The sequence below is a fragment of the Nerophis ophidion genome, linkage group LG02 (assembly GCF_033978795.1).
Source record: "Nerophis ophidion isolate RoL-2023_Sa linkage group LG02, RoL_Noph_v1.0, whole genome shotgun sequence".
Lineage (NCBI taxonomy): Eukaryota > Metazoa > Chordata > Actinopteri > Syngnathiformes > Syngnathidae > Nerophis > Nerophis ophidion.
The window spans coordinates 59,579,903-59,586,605 of NC_084612.1; the positions used below are offsets into that span (position 1 = coordinate 59,579,903).

At 40.1% G+C, this 6,703-nt stretch overlaps 1 protein-coding gene across 2 annotated transcripts in view; it reads left to right on the forward strand.

The window, feature by feature from the left end:
- LOC133543079 (Krueppel-like factor 15) overlaps window positions 1–5,705 on the forward strand; it is a 31,481-nt gene extending 25,776 nt beyond the window's left edge. For both annotated transcript variants that reach the window (XM_061887501.1, XM_061887494.1), the window contains exon 3: window positions 1–5,705. This exon is cut by the window's left edge and continues 2,621 nt beyond it. The gene's annotated coding sequence lies outside the window, so the exon portion shown is untranslated.
- The last annotated feature ends 998 nt before the right edge of the window (window positions 5,706–6,703 follow it).

A 6,703-nucleotide genomic window follows, 5' to 3' on the forward strand; every position in this document is an offset into this window, starting at 1 on the left:
TGCACAAAGCAAGGTCCATAAAGACATGGATGACGGAGTCTGGTGTGGATGAACTTGACTGGCCTACACAGAGTCCTGACCTGAACCAGATAGAACACCTTTGGGATCAATTAGAAAGGAGACTGAGAGCCAGGCCTTCTCGACCAACATCAGTGTGTGACTTCATCAATGCATTTTTGGAAGAATGGTGGAAAATTCCCATAAACACACTCCGCAACCTTGTGGACAGCCTTCCCAGAAGACTTGAAGCAGGAATAGCTGCAAAAGGTGGACCGACATCTGCGATGAGGTGGTGACTTGTCCAGGGTGTACTCCGCCTTCTGCCCGATTGTATCTGAGATAGGCTCCAGCCCCCCCCCCTCGCGATCCCGAAGGGAATAAGCGGTAGAAAATGGATGGATGGAAGGTGGACCGACATTATATTGAACCCTATGGGCAAGGAATGGGATGGCACTTCAAGTTCACATGTGAGTCAAGGCAAGTGGCCAAATACTTTTGGCAATATAGTGTATGTTAGCTTTTAGCTTTAAAATTAGTGTTGCCAACCGTTCCTTGAAAAACGGAATCGTCTTGTATTTAGAAACACAAGTACGCTTTCCGTATTTAGCTGTCAAAGGACGCACCTTGACCCATATTTTTAGAACCGTGAAAATGAGAAAATAATTTGTAAACTAAATGGGGCAATTCCTGAATTGCTGAAGTTGAACTGAAATCCTGAAGTTTTTTTTTAGAATTGTTGATGTAAAGCACATAATTCCCAAACAGGCTGAATATTTTGATACAGTTTTGAATAAGATGAAAACTGTCGTAGTTGTGGAACTTTGAAGAATGTCCCATTGATTTCAATAGGATTTTCAGGAAAAGGGGGAATTTTTTTCAAAATGGTAAAAAACTAGAATGGTCTGAATGAGTTGAAATGGTTGGTGTTGCAATTTTTCAAATCAGTAGTAACATGTTGAATTGAGAAATGGTGTTATGAAATTCCTGGAATTTCGGGAACACCGGGATTTTTTTCCAGTTCAAAGAAATACTTTGTTTTTGTCCTAATTAAGAGGAATGTTAGGACGGTGGAACGGTTGAAGTGCGTTGAAAAATGTGGAAGGAGTAGTCGCCAGAAAAAAGTGTGGAAATAGGGCTTTGGAAAAGCAGAAATTCTGGAAAATCCTGGAATTTTTTTGAACTTGGAAAAAAAGGTTGTTCAGATTTCCAGGATGGTGGAATGTGTTGAAGGTGGAATGGTTTTAATCGGTTGGAAAATGAGGAAATGGTGAAAGTTTGAAAAATGGCCAATTTATTTTGAATGGGAAAAATGTCCAGGAAAACCTGAAATTCTGGGAAATCTGGGAATTTTTGGAATTTGTCAAGGGAAATTCCGCGATACCTGAATGGGCTGAACAGTTTGACGTTGGAACGGTTTGAATCGGGTGAAAAATGTTGACCGTAGAGCGCGCCAAAATCAGGAGAAGTCGAGGGAGTTTAATTGTGTGAATGCTCCAACATATGGTTTTCTACACCAAAATTCATCTATTTATTCAACTACTTATGTAGTTATGTAACCTGTTTGATGTACTTGTACTATATATTCACCATCATTTGACTTGAAGTGGCTTCTTAAGGGTTAATGCTCCTGAGAAAGAAGGACGAAAGATATTGGAGCAACACAACAAAATGCAAACGTGGATTATTGATTGTGAAATTTGCCTTCTGATTGGAGTTGAATCGTGTTTTTGATGTACTCTACGTCATGTGTACTATGGGTGTCCTGATCTGATATTGATACCGAATATCTGTCAGATATCAGCAAAAAATTGGATTATAAAAGATTTCATCGAAAATCTCCAATACAGGCAGTCTGTTCTGCTCCCCTAAAGTCTCCTCTTGCTGACTTTGCAGACGGATAACAAGTTGTCTATATTTATAGGAGTCCTTACTTCAATAAAGAAATAAAGTACTGTATTTTCCCGACCATAGGCCACACCAGTGTATAAGCCGCACTGCAGATGAAAGGTGTATTTTCGATCTTTTTCCATATGAAAGGCGCACTGGATTACATGGCGCATTAAAGGAGTCATTATTATTTTTGTCTAAATGTAAAATACTTCCTTGTGGTCTACATAACATGTAATGGTGGTTATTTGGTCAAAATGTTGCATGGATGATGTTTTACAGAACATCTTCAAGTCGCTATCTGACAGTCGCTTCAGGATGCGGCGTTTTGTGGGCGGTGTTATTTACGTGGCTCATCTCCGACAGCGTCATCTCCCCATCATCTTTGTTGTAGCAGTGTAGCGTGCAAGGACGGGAGTGGAAGAAGTGTCAAAAGATGGCGCTAACTGTTTTAATGACGTTCAGACTTTACTTCAATCAATAGATAGATAGATAGATAGATAGATAGTACTTTATTGATTCCTTCAGGTGAGTTCCTTCAGGAAAATTAAAATTCCAGCAGCAGTGTACAGAGTTGAGATCAATTTAAAAAAGAGTAAAAAGTAAATAATGGGGGTTTAAAAGGAAACAAAATAGAGAAACATTACAAAAAGAATAAAAACAATGGGAATAACAATATAACAGTAAAATAAGAATATAACAAGACAAAGTAGGCAGTAGTGACCATGTTATGAAAACGTATTGCACTGTTAATGTTTTGAATCCCCTGTCATCCTTGTATCCCCCGCCCCCCGTCCCAGAGAGGAGTTGTACAGTCTAATGGCGTGTGGGACAAAGGAGTTCTTGAGTCTATTAGTCCTGCACTTGGGATGAAGCAGTCTAGCACTGAACAGGCTCCTCTGGCTACTGATAACGCTATGCAGAGGGTGACTGGCATCATCCAGGATGCTTACTAGTTTGTCAACAGTCCTCTTCTCTGCCACCGTCACCAGTGAGTCCAGTTTCATTCCGATTGTAGAACCGGCCCGCCTGATCAGTTTCTCAAGTCTGGAGCTGTCCTTCTTAGATGTACTGCCCCTCCAGCACACTACCATGTAAAACAGAACACTGGCAACCACAGACTGGTAGTACATCCACAGGAGTTTTCTACAAATGTTGAAGGAGTGCAATCTCCTGAGGAAGTACAGCCTGCTCTGTCCTTTCTTGTACTGGTGGTCCGTGTTAACATTCCAGTCCAGCTTATTGTCCACCCAAACCCCGAGGTACTTGAATGAGTCCACGGTCTGTACCTCAACTCCCTCGATCACAATAGGTTGTGACCGTGGACTCGACCTCCCAAAGTCAATGACCAGCTCCTTGGTCTTTGACGGATTGAGCTGCAAGAGGTTCGTGTGGCACCACACAACAAAGTCCTTCACCAGGTTCCGAAACTCCTCCTCTCTGCCGTCCCTGATGCACCCGACGATGGCTGTGTCATCCGCGTACTTCTGGATGTGACACAGCTCTGAGTTGTAGCAGAAGTCAGCGGTGTACAGGGTGAAGAACGTTACACTACTTTACATTAGAAATGGCAACAGCGGAGTATGGATGTCTCATAACAAGAAGATAGAGAAAAAGAAGAAGCTTATCGACTACGGCGTCCCACGGACTACAATGGCAGACTCGCGCAATTTTACAGGATTTAAGCAGATTCCAATTACAGATCAACAGGTAACAGAAGGTAAGAAAAGTTGCTTATGTATAATATTGTAAAAACAAAACAACAGATAACAGCGACCCCCCGCAACCCCGAATAGGGACAAGCGATAGAAAATGGTTGGATAAGTATGTCTCACCTTCTTCACACACCATAATAATACTCCTATGTTGAAGCACAGTACAATCCATCAAGTAATGTGGTTTTATAGCTTACCAAAGTCGTACTAAAACATTTTGATAGATTTTTGAGCGCCGAGTGTAATGTTCTGAATTTTAAATGAAACATATAAAATGTTGGTGGTGTTTACTTGACTCATATTGCACTCTACACGTATCTCTTATGTTTGACTGCCATCTACTGGTCACATTTATCATTACACCATGTACCAAATAAAATTGCTTCGAGGTCGGTGAGCAAAACCGGAATTATTCCGTACAATAGGCGCACCGAGTTGTATGGCGCAATGTCGAGTTTTGAGAAGGAAAAAAAGAACGGATTTTAAGTGCGCCTTATAGTCCGGAAAATACGGTATGTCAATATAACTTACATGAGATACAAAATGACTTATTTGTGACATACGTGACAATGTCAAACCCCAAAAGGGACAAACGGTAGAAAATGGATGGATGACAATATGAAAGAAATGCATGAAAAGAAACTGCTAAATTTCATTGGCTATGGCATATAAATGACACTGATCACCATTAGCAATTTTACATGGCGATTTCAACCCCTCCAAATTTGGTAATTAAAAAACCACAACTAAGATGCACATTGCAATCAACCGGCTGCTGTAATAATTACAATGCGTACAGCATAACAACTTTGTAGGACACAACAAAAGACAAGACTGGCACATTTGGCGTAACGGCATTCTTGCAAATGATGCTCAGAAGTGTACAAAAAAAATAATATATAAAAATAGTATATACCGTATTTCCTTGAATTGCCGCAGGGCGTATAGTATGCGCCTGCCTTGAATTACTGCCGGGTCAAACTCGCTTTCCAAAATAATTAGCGCATGCTTAGTATTACTGCCTGGTCAAACTCGTGATGTCACGAGTGACACTTCCCCTGTCATCATTCTCAAAATGGAGGAGGCAGATTTCAACACCGGTAATTTGAAATCGCATAAAGGGAAGAAGATTAAGAGTTATTCAGTAGGATTTGATGTCCAAGCTTACATCACACTCAAATTTTTACTGCATGCCTTTGGTAAGTGCCGGAGTGAGAAGAGGTTTTAAAATAACTAGCGCATGCTTACTTTTACCGCATGCCTTTGGTAAGCGCAGGAGTGAGAAGAAGTTTTAAATTAACTAGCGCCCCGACGGCAATTCAAGGAAATACGGTAGTCAATTGCAGACTTTGCTCAAGTATGAATATCACAACAGCATAACACTTGATTAAGCCTTTTTTTTTTTTAACAAATTCACACTCCAAAATACCAGTAGTTAAAAACAAGTATACATTTTTTGTGCTGATATCGGATTGAAATCTGTATCGGCCAATCGTCTGACATATCTGTATCTGAACGGACACACCTCTAAAGTGCATTTGGTTGGTTTTGTATTTCCATTGTCAAGCCTTACTGCTCCACTGGCTCCTTATTTGAAACTGCTTTTTGGCTTCATTGAATTGTTTTTTTTTTATAACTGTTATTATGAACGTTTTTAGCCGACAAACAGGTACCATAAGCTCTGCTACTGGAAAACCTGTGAGGGTTTTTCCCTCCAGACAGTTGTTGAGCACTTCGGACACGCAACATGGTGCTAAATGTAATCACTAAGCTATCAATCCTACCTTGTAAATCTATACGTTTATCCAACAGCACTTCATTCCTTCAATGCCTGTCTGAACACGGGTTTGGTTCTGTTATCACATCCTATGAATGTATGTAAATATGTATGTATGGACCACTTTGCATGGCTGTATCCTGGATTTACAGAGAATATTATCTGTACCAGATTTGAAAAAAACCCAACAATGTGTTTTATGTGCAACATCCTAAATATGTACATAATTGAATATATCTGAGTACATATGAACATACTGTATATTGTACCTATTTTTCCTTTGTTCTACCTGGGATGCATTTACAAATAAATTTGATCTAAAATCATTTGACTTCAATTTCAGGCCAATCGAATAAGAAATTCATCATTCTTTTTGTTTCTTTCCAAATCCTTTCCTGACTTGGATACAAACACACGAGAGGACAACTGCATTTTTTTCTATTTTGCCCATCTACAGTTCTTATTCTAAAGTTAAAGTTAAAGTACCACTGATAGTCACACACACACACACACACACACTAGGTGTGGTGAAATTACCCTTATGCATTTGACCCATCTCTTTGTTCCAGCCCCTGTGAGGTGAGGGGAGCAGTGAGCAGCAGCAGTGGCCGCGCTCCGGAACCATTTTGGTGACTTAAGACAAAAACACACGTATTTCCTTTTTCTTTGTGTTCTAAATACAAACCCCGTTTCCATATGAGTTGGGAAATTGTGTTAGATGTAAATATAAATGGAATACAATGATTTGCAAGTCTTTTTCAACCCATATTCAGTTGAATATGCTACAAAGATATTTGATGTTCAAACTCACTAACTTTATTTTTTTTTTTGCAAATAATAATTAACTTAGGATTTCATGGCTGCAACACGTGCCAAAGTAGTTGGGAAAGGGCATGTTCACCACTGTGTTACATCACATTTTCTTTTAACAACACTCAAACGTTTGGGAACTGAGGAAACTAATTGTTGAAGCTTTGAAAGTGGAATTCTTTCCCATTCTTGTTTTATGTAGAGCTTCAGTCGTTCAACAGTCCGGGGTCTCCGCTGTTGTATTTTACGCTTCATAATACGCCACACATTTTCGATGGGAGACATGTCTGGACTGCAGGCGGGCCAGGAAACTGCCCGCGCTCTTTTACTATGAAGCCACACTGTTGTAACACGTGGCTTGGCATTGTCTTGCTGAAATAAGCAGAGACGTCCATGATAACATTGCTTGGATGACAACATATGTTGTTCCAAAACCTGTATGTACCTTTCAGCATTAATTGTGCCTTCACAGATGTGTAAGTTACCCATGCCTTGGCCACTAATACACCTCCAT